Here is a 14,346-nt window from a genome sequence, read left to right as displayed (position 1 = left end):
TATTGTTTGCTTCCTGGTGGTCTAGAGTAGTGGAGGAGTTAATGATTGCTTCCTGGTGGTCTAGAGTAGTGGAGGGGTTAATGTTTGCTTCCTCGCGGTCTAGAGTAGTGGATGGGTTAATGTTTGCTTCCTGGTGGGCTAGAGTAATGGGGGGTTAATGTTTGCTTCCTGGTGGTCTAGAGTAGTGGAGGGATTAATGCTTGCTTCCTAGTGGTCTAGAGCAGTGGACGGGTTAATGATTGCTTCCTGGTGGTCTAGTGTAGTGGAGGGGTTAATGTTTGCTTTCTCATGGTCTAGAGTAGTGGATGGGTTAATGTTTGCTTCCTGGTGGGCTAGAGTAATGGGGGGTTAATGTTTGCTTCCTGGTGGTCTAGAGTAGTGGAGGGATTAATGTTTGCTTCCTAGTGGTCTAGAGCAGTGGAGGGGGCTAATATTTGATTACTGGTGATCTAGGGCAGTGGACGGGTTAATGTTTGCTTCCTGGTGGTCTAGAGTAGTGGAGTGGTTAATGTTTGCTTCCTTATGGTCTAGAGTAGTGGAGGGATTAATGTTTGCTTCCTGGTGGTCTAGAGTACTGGAGGGGTTAATGTTTGCTTCCTGGTGGTCTAGCTCAGTGGAGGGGTTAATGTTTGCTTCCTGGTGGTCTAGAGTAGTGGACGGGTTATTGTTTGCTTCCTGGTGGTCTAGAGTAGTGGAGGGGTTAATGTTTGTTTCCTGGTGGTCTAGAATAGTGGACGGGTTAATGTTTGCTTCCTGGTGGTATAGAGTAGTGAAGGGATTAATGTTTGCTACCTAGTGGTCTAGAGCACTGGAGGGGGCTAATATTTGATTACTGGTGATCTAGAGCAGTGGACGGGTTAATGTTTGCTTCCTGGTGGTCTAGAGTAGTGGAGGGGTTAATGTTTGCTTCCTTATGGTCTAGAATAGTAGAGGGGTTAATGTTTGCTTCCTGGTGGTCTAGCTCAGTGGACGGGTTATTGTTTGCTTCCTGGTGGTCTAGAATAGTAGAGGGGTTAATGTTTGCTTCCTGGTGGTCTAGAATAGTGGACGGGTTAATGTTTGCTTCCTGGTGGTCTAGAATAGTGGACGGGTTAATGTTTGCTTCCTGGTGGTCTAGAGCAGTGGAGGGGTTAATGTTTGCTTCCTGGTGGTCTAGAGTAGTGGAGGGGTTAATGTTTGTTTCCTGGTGGTCTAGAATAGTGGACGGGTTAATGTTTGCTTCCTGGTGGTATAGAGTAGTGAAGGGATTAATGTTTGCTACCTAGTGGTCTAGAGCACTGGAGGGGGCTAATATTTGATTACTGGTGATCTAGAGCAGTGGACGGGTTAATCTTTGCTTCCTGGTGGTGTGGGGTAGTAAAGGGGTCTAGGGTAATAGAAGCGTTAATGCCGCCTTCCTTGGTGGTCTCGGGTAGACGGGAGGGTTATTCTTTGGGCCATAAAATCCAGCAGTTTTTAAAAAGATTTTTTTCTTGCAAAAAATTGCACCGTATAGTTGGAAAAATACGGTAACTGTTCTATTCAGGTGATAGATATGTATACACACACATCTCACTGTGGATAATCTGGATTGCCTCCGTCTCCCCCCAGCTCCGCCGTCTTACACAGGGGTCAGTCTATTCATTATCATTTGGCCTGTGCAGCGTACGTCCACACACCGTATACCCGCTGACATCATAATGTACAGAATAGAATTCCTGAGGAAATCTGTTCCTGATAACCTAAGACAGAAAGCCAGAGTTATTTCTCAACCACTTCATTTCCATTTTGGCTGAAATACTGATTATGTGACCCCCATGCTGCTGCCATGTGTAGAAGGTGGAGTTCACTAAACAGCCCGGGATTTCTACAGGAACAAAAAGTTGTGTCAAAGTTTCCTTTTAGTATATCGGATACTGTATAGAAAAACTATTACCACCATTCTGTAAAGATTTGGGAGTGACTGGAGGAGAGAAGCTGGACTGCTACCACCCCTTAAAGTCTCTCTGCTTCCAGTCGAATGGCTGCTTTAGGTGTGAGCGCTGAATCCTTTAAATTTAAAGGGACAGCAGCATAGAAATTACTTTGCCTATAACATAACTGAGCATCCCCACCTAAATATTTGCTGAGGAAACTAATCCACTGAAAGTACTCTATAAAATTGTGACTCCATTTTCTGCTTGTACTCCACCTATCTGAAACTACACTCTCATTCAGACTGTACACTACTGGTTCTCAGCCTGTCTAGTGATTCCCGCTCACCCCTGATTATAGCAGAGCTGCATTCACTATTCTCTAGACTTTAGCTGAATTCTCTCAGTATCGCCTGCTTGCTTAGTGCCTGCACAGAGCTTTCTATGATGGTTTGCATTCTGGCAAGTGGCATTTTTAGACCAGACACTGTAAAACGAACTCTCACCCTGTATGATAGGTGCTCAGCTACTGTTTCTGTAACCATAAGCAGAAATATGAGTGAAGCTCTGGAGTATAATAAAGGCAGTAACTCAGGATCAGTACAGGATAAGTAATGTAATGTATGTACACAGTGACTCCACCAGCAGAATAGTGAGTGCAGCGCTGGAGTATAATACAGGATGTAACTCAGGATCAGTACAGGATAAGTAATGTAATGCATGTGCACAGTGACTCCACCAGCAGAATAGTGAGTGCAGCTCTGGAGTATAATAGGGGATGTAACTCAGGATCAGTACAGGATAAGTAATGTAATGTATATACACAGTGACTCCACCAGCAGAATAGTGAGTGCAGCTCTGGAGTATAATACAGGATATAACTCAGGATCAGTACAGGATAAGTAATGTAATGTATGTACACAGTGACTCCAACAGCAGAATAGTGAGTGCAGCTCTGGAGTATAATACAGGATGTAACTCAGGATCTGTATAGGATAAGTAATGTAATGTATGTACACAGTGACTCCACCAGCTGAATAGTGAGTGCAGCTGTGGAGTATAATACAGGATATAACGGATCAGTACAGGATAAGTAATGTAATGTATGTACACAGTGACTCCACCAGCAGAATAGTGAGTGCAGCTCTGGAGTATAATACAGGATATAACGGATCAGTACAGGATAAGTAATGTAATGTATGTACACAGTGACTCCACCAGCAGAATAGTGAGTGCAGCTCTGGAGTATAATACAGGATATAACTCAGGATCAGTACAGGATAAGTAATGTAATGTATGTACACAGTGACTTCACAGCAGAATAGTGAGTGCAGCTCTGGAGTATAATACAGGATATAACTCAGGATCAGTACAGGATAAGTAATGTAATGTATGTACACAGTGACTCCACCAGCAGAATAGTGAGTGCAGCTCTGGAGTATATTACAGGATATAACTCAGGATCAGTACAGGATAAGTAATGTAATGTATGTACACAGTGACTCCACCAGCAGAATAGTGAGTGCAGCTCTGGAGTATAATACACGATGTAACTCAGGATCAGTACAGGATAAGTAATGTAATGTATGTACACAGTGACTTCACAGCAGAATAGTGAGTGCAGCTCTGGAGTATAATACTGGATGTAACGGATCAGTACAGGATAAGTAATGTAATGTATGTACACAGTGACTCCACCAGCAGAATAGTGAGTGCAGCTCTGGAGTATAATACAGGATGTAACTCAGGATCATTACAGGATATGTAATGTATGTACACAGTGACTTCAGCAGCAGAATAGTGAGTGCAGCTCTGGAGTATAATACAGGATATAACTCAGGATCAGTACAGGATAAGTAATGTAATGTATGTACACAGTGACTCCACTTTTTATGCATATTAATACTATATATAACAGTTTAAAGTGTATCCAAATCTTTAAACACCATTTAAGGGGTTTCTGTGAACACTTTTAAATCGTACCAATAAAAGTTATTGCCATGTCGCTGTGCAGTTATTTTACTAGCCCTGAGCATCATCTTTTGTGCTGTTGGGACAGTTCCTTAATGTTCTATTATAGTTCTCTGTTAGGGCGGGTTCACACATGGCGGAATTCCACTTAAATTCCGCTGCGGACACTCCGCAGCGTTAATCCGCAGCGGAGCCGTTTCTCCATTGACTTTCACTTTAATTTAGCAGTGTTCGTTTACACGATGCGTACAATTCCGCTGCGGAGCATAGGCTGCGGAGCGGAATTTGGTGTCCGCAGCATGCTCTGTCTGTTGCGGAGCAGTGGCGGACTCATGGCGGAATTTCTCCATTGACTTCAATGGAGATTCTAAGTTCCGCAATGAAGTCCGCAGCTGTCATGCACATGTCATGTGTGCTGCGGATGCGTCTTGCTTTTTTAACTTGACATTTCTTCATTCTGGCTGGACCTAGGTATTTCTAGGTCTACAGCCAGACTGAGGAAGTCAATGGGGCTCCCGTAATGACGGGAGCGTTGCTAGGAGACGTCTGTAAATAGTCACTGTCCAGGGTGCTGAAAGAGTTAAGCGATCGGCAGTAACTGTTTCTGCACCCGGGACAGTGACTACCGATCCCAATATACATGTATCTGTAAAAAAACATATAAGTTCATACTTACCGAGAACTCCCTTCGTCTGTCTCCAGTCCGGCCTCCCAGGATGACGTTTCAGTGTAAGTGACGGCTGCAGCCAATCACAGGCCAAGCACAGGCTGCAGCGGTCACATGGACTGGCGCGTCATCCAGGGAGGTCGGGCTGGATGCCGAAGGAGGGACGCGTCATAAAGACAACGGGCGGTAAGTATGAATTTCTTTTACTATCACTAGGGAAAGTGCTGTCCCTTCTCTCTATCCTGCACTGATAGGGAGAAGGGAAGCACTTTTCCCGCAGTCCGCAGCAGCTAGTCCGCATCAATTTTCTGCACATTTTGTGCAGATCCGCAGCCGTAATCCGCAACCCGGATTAGGTGCGGCATTGATGCGGACAGTTGCGGAGGAATTCCGCCATGTGTGGTCATGCCCTTAATCCGTCCTGGGATCTGTATGTTCTGTGCGCTGAGAACATTCTAAAAGTTGCAGAGATTCCTGGGGGTTCAGTGCTAAAACTCGGGCAGATTATATGGATTGCCTGTATGGATCCTATGCCCTGAATTGCCTGTGATAAGCTGCATTTATTACAGTCTGCTCCCTCTCTGAGACACACGGTTCTGCTGATTCCGCAAAGTATCTGAGCCATAATCCTGCCCTAACCCCGACTCGAAGCAGCCGCAAAACTTTTCCCCTACTCTGCTTTGTAAATATTTAATCAGCTCACGCATCAGGTCTCATAGGGGGGACCTGCAGCACTTAGTGCCAGGCCTGGAGCTGGGGATTGTTCATATAAAGCCCCCAGCTGCTTCTAATGTAAACAGAGCAGGACGCAATGAGTCCATTGTTCCCCAGTATGAGAGGCCTTCTAAACAATAGAACAATCCATATCGATGTCCCGAATATATTCTGTAAAGCAGGTGCTAAATTGCTGGAATATTTGCTGCTTGCAAAATAATAAAAGAAAAAAATTAAATATGTATACGGCGAGCAGAGCCGCACCCCCCATCGCGAACATTTGTCGCAAATGGATTAACGCTTCACTTGTAACCTCTAATTAAGAGCAGAAAGCCAAAGACTCATTGTAACAGCTGTTTACTGGCCCCTAAGGCTGCAATAAATCTTATAATCTCACCCACAGTTCACTGGACCCTTCCCTTACCAGGTCTCATTTTCTATCAGGTGCTGACATTTAAAGTGCAACATCAATTTCATATAATTGACTTGTGCTTAAAGTCTATGTCCCCCACTGAACTTCATTTCCACTTTTCATATAGACAGATTTAATCTACATAAACAATTGAGCAACTTCGATAATACATTACATTACTTATCCTGTACTGATCCTGAGTTATATCCTGTATTATACTCCAGAGCTGCACTCACTATTCTGCTGGCGGAGTCACTGTGTACATACATTACTTATCCTGTACTGATCCTGAGTTACATCCTGTATTATACTCCAGAGCTGCACTCACTATTCTGCTGGTGGAGTCACTGTGTACATACATTACATTACTTATCCTGTACTGATCCTGAGTTACATCCTGTATTATACTCCAGAGCTGCACTCACTATTCTGCTGGTGGAGTCACTGTGTACATACATTACATTACTTATCCTGTACTGATCCTGAGTTATATCCTGTATTATACTCCAGAGCTGCACTCACTATTCTGCTGGTGGAGTCACTGTGTACATACATTACATTACATATCCTGTACTGATCCTGAGTTACATCATGTATTATACTCCAGAGCTGCACTCACTATTCTGCTGGTGGAGTCACTGTGTACATACATTACATTACTTATCTTGTACTGGTCCTGAGTTACATCCTGTATTATACTCCAGAGCTGCACTCACTATTCTGCTGGTGGAGTCACTGTGTACATACATTACATTACTTATCCTGTACTGATCCTGAGTTACATCCTGTATTATACTCCAGAGCTGCACTCACTATTCTGCTGGTGGAGTCACTGTGTACATACATTGCATTACTTATCCTGTACTGATCCTGAGTTACATCCTGTATTATACTGCAGAGCTGCACTCAGTGGTAAAATCCACGGTGGAAAAATATGTCATGTCTGAACTCGGGCATAGGGCTTAATTTTTGCAGCATTTTTTAGGTATGTTCACATATGGCTTGTTGGCTGCAAATTTTTGCCACAGATTTTTTTCTGAGTATTTGTGTAAAGATTGAGTAAAAATATTTTTCGTGCATTTTTACAAAACACCCAAAAAATATGCAGTGAGGATCCGCAACTAAAACGCAGTGAACACGTCACTTGTATTCTTAGGCTGAGTTCACACGTCGCGGATTTGACACGCAGATTTTACACTTTGCAATGCAAAAGGGTGAGATCTGCGTCAAAACCGCAACAAAATCTGCGACAAATCCGCAACGTGTGACCTCAGCCTTAAAGTAGAGCAGAGTTATTAGGGCTGAAGATTTTTTTTCTTTACATGTCATTCCAGCAGTGTCCAATTGATGGCGCTGTGACAAAATTAATACAATTCTGGAAAAACAAAGGTTCTGTGGATCTTTGTATAATCGTACATTGCACTTTGTATTTTGGAAAAAAAAAAATGTTGTAGAAGGAAAGGGGGAGTAAACGGATCCAGAGATGTCTCTACTGTACGGAGTTATTACTTAATAAGCATTTCTTTCTGAACTTGTCATTTTTGTAGAATTAAAGGGCATTTCAAAAAAACATGAAAAACTTTCTGGACGAGATTCATAGGATTTACAATGCCCATGATCATTTGTTGGGAATCCCTTGTCTTATCCTTGTGTTGAGTTATAGGACTCCGGCTGATTTCTGTGAAAGGTGGAGCCTAACTGCCTTATATATAGTAAACTCCTCCTTCGATGATGTCATCACTGAACTACATTGTCCAGCATGCCTTTCTGTTGAGTAGTTCATTGGGGATTTGTTACTGCCTATATATTATTCATTCTGTGCTTGTTCACATGTATTATATATACGCTTTGTCTATATTTAACTATTTATGGGATCATTTTGTACGTTGATATTAGGGCTCGTGCACACTGGTACGGAGCCTATACTATCCTCCAGTACGGAGCTGTATTAGCTTTATGTCGTATGTATGGAGATAGCTAGCGATGACTGAAAAACTGAAATTGGGGGGTACAGACTTATAGGCTTTGTGCATGGCCGGCTGACAATGATATTAGTCACATAGGAGCAAATATGGCTGACAGGAAGCTGCTTCTCCTTGTGTCAGACAGGAGTATGGCTGACGGAGACTTCAGGAGCACGGTTCAGTTTTCATTTTTGGCTGGAGGTATTTTCACAAGTTTTAGAGCCACGTGATAACTATTTTTGAGATATTTTTGTTGAATTTCGTAGTCTAGACCGCCAAAGTATACGCTAACACGTTTAACGATTTTTAAATTCAGCAGTTGCGACACTTGAGCAGTGGGGGATTTCCTGGTCCTTTTGATGTAACTGATGTGGGGGCCACGCCAGTTACTGTGCATGGTGTTGGGACATGAGCGCTATACATGAGATGCCCCCACTTGTGGCATGATTGGGGGCATCTGTGGCTGGGGTAGGCCTGAGGGGTGTAAGACTTGTGCGGTTGTACTGGGCACATTAGTTGCCCCAGCTGAAGGGGACGGTACAGAAGTATTAGCACCCAAGGTCGGTGACCGCCACGAATCTTGATATAAACCGCAGTGTTATGTAGACATCGTACGGCTGTTATTAGACTATGGATGGAGCTATTTGGTTACTGTTTGGCGGTATTATTTGAGCACTTATATTGTGTGGCACTGTACAGTATATTATTTTTGCACTTTATGGTCGTGGTGGCAGCACAGTTTAGTATTGTTATTAAGGCAATTGTATAAAAGTGTTATTTGACCAATGCTTGTATGGTATGCTCATTTGTACACATGATGACAGTACAACATATGGAGGTGGCGCCATGACAATGTACCACACAGGGTATAATATAAGGCTGACCCTGTCTTTGGCTGGCACTGCAAGAGGGCATCAGTAGAAGGCACTGCATGTGGGAAATCTGTGGCGCACACTGAATGAGGGCTTCTGTGTAATACTGCACTATCCTTATAATGGAAGACTAACATTATAAGGGTATGTTCACACACAAACTCAAAAACGTCTGAAAATACGGAGCTGTTTTCAAGGGAAAACAGCTCCCGATTTTCAGACATTTTTTGTGCCACTCGCGATTTTCGCAGCGTTGTTTTGCGGCCGTTTTTGGCGCTTTTTTCAATGAAGTCAATGAAAAATGGCTCCAATTACGTCCCAAGAAGTGTCCTGCACTACTTTGCCGCGGGCGTCTTTTTACGCGCCGTCTTTTGACATCGACACGTAAGGGTATGTGCACACGAGGGCATTACGTCCGTAATTGACGGACGTATTTCGGCCGCAAGTACCGGACCGAACACAGTGCAGGGAGCCGGGCTCCAAGCATCATACTTATGTACGACGCTAGGAGTCCCTGCCTCGCTGCAGGACAACTGTCCCGTACTGTAATCATGTTTTCAGTACGGGACAGTTGTCCTGCAGCGAGGCAGGGACTCCTAGCGTCGTACATAAGTATGATGCTAGGAGCCCGGCTCCCTGCAGTGTGTTCGGTCCAGGACCGAAATACGTCCGTCAATTACGGACGTAATGCCCTCGTGTGCACATACCCTAAAAATACACCTCGTCTGAACAGAACATCGTAAGACCCATTGCAAGCAATGGGCAGATGTTTGCCGAGGTATTGGAGCCGTCTTTTCAGGTGTAATACGAGGCGTAAAACGCCTCCATTACGTCTGAAAATAGGCCGTGTGAACATACCCTTATAGTGCAGCAGAGTTATAATAATGCAGAAGTTATAATAGTGCCAGTAGCGTTATAATAGGAGGGAGGAGCGTTATATTAATGAAGGAGCGTTATAATAGAGCAGCAGCAGTATAATAGTGCCAGTAGCGTTATGATAGTGCAGCAGCTTTATAATAGTGCAGTAGCGTTATAATAATGCAGGAGCGTTATAATAGAGCAGCAGCAGTATAATAGTGCCAGTAGCGTTATAATAGTGCAGCAGCGTTATAATAGAGCAGTAGCGTTATAATAGAGCAGTAGCAGTATAATAGTTCCAGTAGCGTTATAATAGAGCAGTAGCGTTATAATAGTGCCAGTAGAGTTATAATAGTGCAGCAGCGTTATAATAGAGCAGCAGCGTTATAATAGTGCCAGTAGCGTTATAATAGAGCAGCAGCGTTATAATAGTGCCAGTAGCGTTATAATAGTGCAGCAGCGTTATAATAGTGCCAGTAGCGTTATAATAGTGCAGCAGCGTTATAATAGAGCAGCAGCAGTATAATAGTTCCAGTAGCGTTATAATAGAGCAGTAGCGTTATAATAGTGCCAGTAGCGTTATAATAGAGCAGCAGCGTTATAATAGTGCCAGTAGCGTTATAATAGTGCAGCAGCGTTATAATAGTGCCAGTAGCGTTATAATAGTGCAGCAGCGTTATAATAGAGCAGCAGCGTTATAATAGAGCAGCAGCAGTATAATAGTTCCAGTAGCGTTATAATAGAGCAGTAGCGTTATAATAGTGCCAGTAGCGTTATAATAGTTCCAGTAACGTCATAATAGTGCAGCAGCATTATAATAGTGCCAGTAGAGTTATAATAGTGCAGCAGCGTTATAATAGTGCCAGTAGCGTTATAATAGTGCAGCAGCGTTATAATAGTGCCAGTAGAGTTATAATAGTGCAGCAGTTTTATAAGCTGAAATCAGTCTCACACCTCAATGTAAACCTTCCTAGCACTGTAGATATGTGACACTAAGCAGTGATTTCTGTTACTCGTCCCATTGAAGAACACTACAGCTAGCCTCTTCCCATACTGAAATGGCTGATAACAGAAAACAACAGATTGCATCTTACTGCACAGCAAATGGGGAGAAGATAGAGAGTTTAGGTGTCATGTCCCTTTAAGGGATATATTGCATTTATCTTCCGCCATCTGTCTGTCTTTTATTATGAGCCATGGCTATTATATTTGGAGCGGTCAGCGGGGTGGATTTATATAGGATGGGGGGGGGGGGTTGTGGTTGAGTTGCCTTGACTGTTGAACTTCCCCCTCTCAGACGCGCTGACAGATGTAATGTTCAGGGAGATCTTTATAGAAGTGTCAGTTCTCTCAGCTCAATCCAACACAAACTTCATGTCACTTCACATTGTCAGATGTGGAACCAGAGGGGATACAAAGACCAGAACTTCCCACAGCGCCACGAGGGGATGTCACAGACGAGGGTCCCCCCCGGGGAAGACATAGACAGCTGGAGACACTAGGACAATGACCCCAGGCGGACATAGCCAGGATTGTGTATCAGCAGCTGAACCCAAACTGATCAGTAATAGATAACAATCCTACTGGTGGTGCGCGTGCGCCCCGCTGTCTGCAGAGCCCCTATGCAGCTGCACATATATATATATAGGTTTATTAGACTTTATTGTCACCTATCCCGCATCTAGTGACGTCATTGAATATGGTCCAGCACAATCAAGTATCAGATCACCCTCAGGCTGGGTTCACACCTCGTTTTGCCACGATTTTAGAAAAATGGCACAATTTTACCAAGGTCGTGGCAAAAAAATGCATTTTGACCACGACTAGTGAACCCAGCCTTAGGCCAGTGCTACGCTTAGACTTTTTGTAGCGCTACTAATTGATTTGAACTATTAAGTGACACCCGGCGTCCACAAGATCGCGTACGACTCAATGTAATTCTTTGAACTTCAGCTGTAGCTCAATAGTTAAAATCAATCAGTAGATACAAAAAGTCTAGGAGTGGCCCAGAGCTCGTACAGTCTCATGATATTCAAAAACACCTGAGCCTCATGGGTGGTGCGCTGGTACCAAGGAACTACAAAAAACAAGGAAGCGACATATATATATATACAACGAGGGGGAGAGAAAATCCTGGACCTCACATCCACTTGTTATATATTAATCTACCTGTGATTGGCTGCAGCAGCGATCACATGGGATGAAACGTCATCCCAGGAGGCCGCGCTATTTGTTGCAGGTTTTTACCTCCCCATTGAATTCAATAGGGAATCCTGCAACAAATAAGCGGCGTTTACGCAAATACAATTGCCATGCTGCGGAATAAAATTACGCACAGAAGGTCAATTTCTGAGCGTAATTTCCGGTCAGTATTTACACAGTAATGTTTGTTTTATCTCATCCACTTCTGCTGCTACTGTAAATCTGCAGTATTTACGCAAAGTGTGAACTGACCCATATAGCAGTTATATTCTTGTATATAAGAGCAGTATTATAGTAGTTATATTCTTGTATATAGGGGCAGTATTATAGTAGTTATATTCTTGTATATAGGGGCAGTATTATAGTAGTTATATTCTTGTATATAGGGGGCAGTATTATAGTAGTTATATTCTTGTATATAGGGGGCAGTGTTATAGTAGTTATATTCTTGTATATAGGGGGAGTATTATAGTAGTTATATTCTTGTATATAGGAGCAGTATTATAGTAGGTATATTCTTGTATATAGGAGGCAGTATTATAGTAGTTATATTCTTGTATATAGGAGCAGTAGTATAGTAGTTATATTCTTGTATATAGGAGCAGTATTATAGTAGTTATATTCTTGTATATAGGGAGCAGTATTATAGTAGTTATATTCTTGTATATAGGAGGCAATATTATAGTAGTTATATTCTTGTATATGGGGCAGTATTATAGTAGTTATATTCTTGTATATAGGAGCAGTATTATAGTAGTTATATTCTTGTATATAGGAGGCAGTATTATAGTAGTTATATTCTTGTATATAGGAGCAGTAGTATAGTAGTTATATTCTTGTATATAGGAGCAGTATTATAGTAGTTATATTCTTGTATATAGGGAGCAGTATTATAGTAGTTATATTCTTGTATATAGGAGCAGTATTATAGTAGTTATATTCTTGTATATAAGAGCAGTATTATAGTAGTTATATTCTTGTATATAGGGGCAGTATTATTATAGTTATATTCTTGTATATAGGGAACAGTATTATAGTAGTTATATTCTTGTATATAGGAGCAGTGTTATAGTAGTTATATTCTTGTATATAGGGGGCAGTATTATAGTAGTTATATTCTTGTACATAGGAGACAGTATTATAGTAGTTATATTCTTGTATATAGGGAGCAGTGTTATAGTAGTTATATTCTTATATATAGGGGCAGTATTATTGTAGTTATATTCTTGTATATAGGGAACAGTATTATAGTAGTTATATTCTTGTATATAGGAGCAGTGTTTATAGTAGTTATATTCTTGTATATAGGGGGCAGTATTATAGTAGTTATATTCTTGTACATAGGAGACAGTATTATAGTAGTTATATTCTTGTATATAGGGGCAGTAGTATAGTAGTTATATTCTTGTATATAGGGGCAGTATTATAGTAGTTATATTCTTGTATATAGGGGGCAGTATTATAGTAGTTATATTCTTGTATATAGGGGGCAGTATTATAGTAGTTATATTCTTGTATATAGAGAGCAGTATTATAGTAGTTATATACTTGTATGTAGGGGGCAGTATTATATTAGTTATATTCTTGTATATAGGGGGCAGTATTATAGTAGTTATATTCTTGTATATAGGAGGCAGTATTATAGTAGTTATATTCTTGTATATAGGGGGCAGTATTAGGGCGGGTTCACACATGGCGGAATTCCACTTAAATTCCGCTGCGGACACTCCGCAGCGTTAATCCGCAGCGGAGCCGTTTCTCCATTGACTTTCACTTTAAATTAGCAGTGTTCGTTTACACGATGCGTACAATTCCGCTGCGGAGCATAGGCTGCGGAGCGGAATTTGGTGTCCGCAGCATGCTCTGTCTGTTGCGGAGCAGTGGCGGACTCATGGCGGAATTTCTCCATTGACTTCAATGGAGATTCAAAGTTCCGCAATGAAGTCCGCAGCTGTCATGCACATGTCATGTGTGCTGCGGATACGTCTTGCTTTTTTAACTTGACATTTCTTCATTCTGGCTGGACCTATGTATTTCTAGGTCTACAGCCAGACTGAGGAAGTCAATGGGGCTCCCGTAATGACGGGAGCGTTGCTAGGAGACGTCTGTAAATAGTCACTGTCCAGGGTGCTGAAAGAGTTAAGCGATCGGCAGTAACTGTTTCTGCACCCGGGACAGTGACTACCGATCCCAATATACATGTATCTGTAAAAAAACATATAAGTTCATACTTACCGAGAACTCCCTGCGTCTGTCTCCAGTCCGGCCTCCCAGGATGACGTTTCAGTGTAAGTGACGGCTGCAGCCAATCACAGGCAAAGCACAGGCTGCAGCGGTCACATGGACTGGCGCGTCATCCAGGGAGGTCGGGCTGGATGCCGAAAGAGGGACGCGTCACCAAGACAAGGGCCGGTAAGTATGAAAATCGTTTCCTTTCACTAGGGAAAGTGCTGTCCCTTCTCTCTATCCTGCACTGATAGGGAGAAGGGAAGCACTTTTCCCGCAGTCTGCAGCAGCTAGTCCGCATCAATGTACTGCACATTTTGTGCAGATCCGCTGCAGAATCTGCAACGCAGATTCTGTGCGGCATCGATGCGGACAGTTGCGGAGGAATTCCGCCATGTGTGGTCATGCCCTTATAGTAGTTATATTCTTGTATATAGGGGCAGTATTATAGTAGTTATATTCTTGTATATAGGAGGCAGTATTATAGTAGTTATATTCTTGTATATAGGGGGCAGTATTATAGTAGTTATATTCTTGTATATAGGGGCAGTATTATTGTAGTTCTATT

General features: G+C 42.4%; 1 protein-coding gene across 5 annotated transcripts in view; it reads right to left on the bottom strand.

Annotated features, from left to right (window-relative positions):
* FGGY (FGGY carbohydrate kinase domain containing) overlaps positions 1 to 14,346 on the bottom strand; it is a 241,724-nt gene that overhangs the window by 14,897 nt on the left and 212,481 nt on the right. For 3 of the 5 annotated variants that reach the window (XR_012849946.1, XR_012849947.1, XR_012849948.1), the window contains exon 15: positions 1,549 to 1,721. The exons of 1 other annotated variant lie outside the window; for it this stretch is intronic. The gene's annotated coding sequence lies outside the window, so the exon portion shown is untranslated. Of the gene's footprint in view, positions 1 to 1,546; positions 1,722 to 14,346 lie in introns of all 5 variants that reach the window. One more of the 5 variants, XR_012849949.1, reaches the window with a different exon arrangement.

The sequence above is a fragment of the Rhinoderma darwinii genome, chromosome 7, assembly GCF_050947455.1.
Source record: "Rhinoderma darwinii isolate aRhiDar2 chromosome 7, aRhiDar2.hap1, whole genome shotgun sequence".
Classification (NCBI taxonomy): Eukaryota; Metazoa; Chordata; class Amphibia; order Anura; family Rhinodermatidae; genus Rhinoderma; species Rhinoderma darwinii.
Note: the sequence above shows the minus strand (reverse complement) of the source record. Positions and strands in the feature narration are given on the sequence as shown.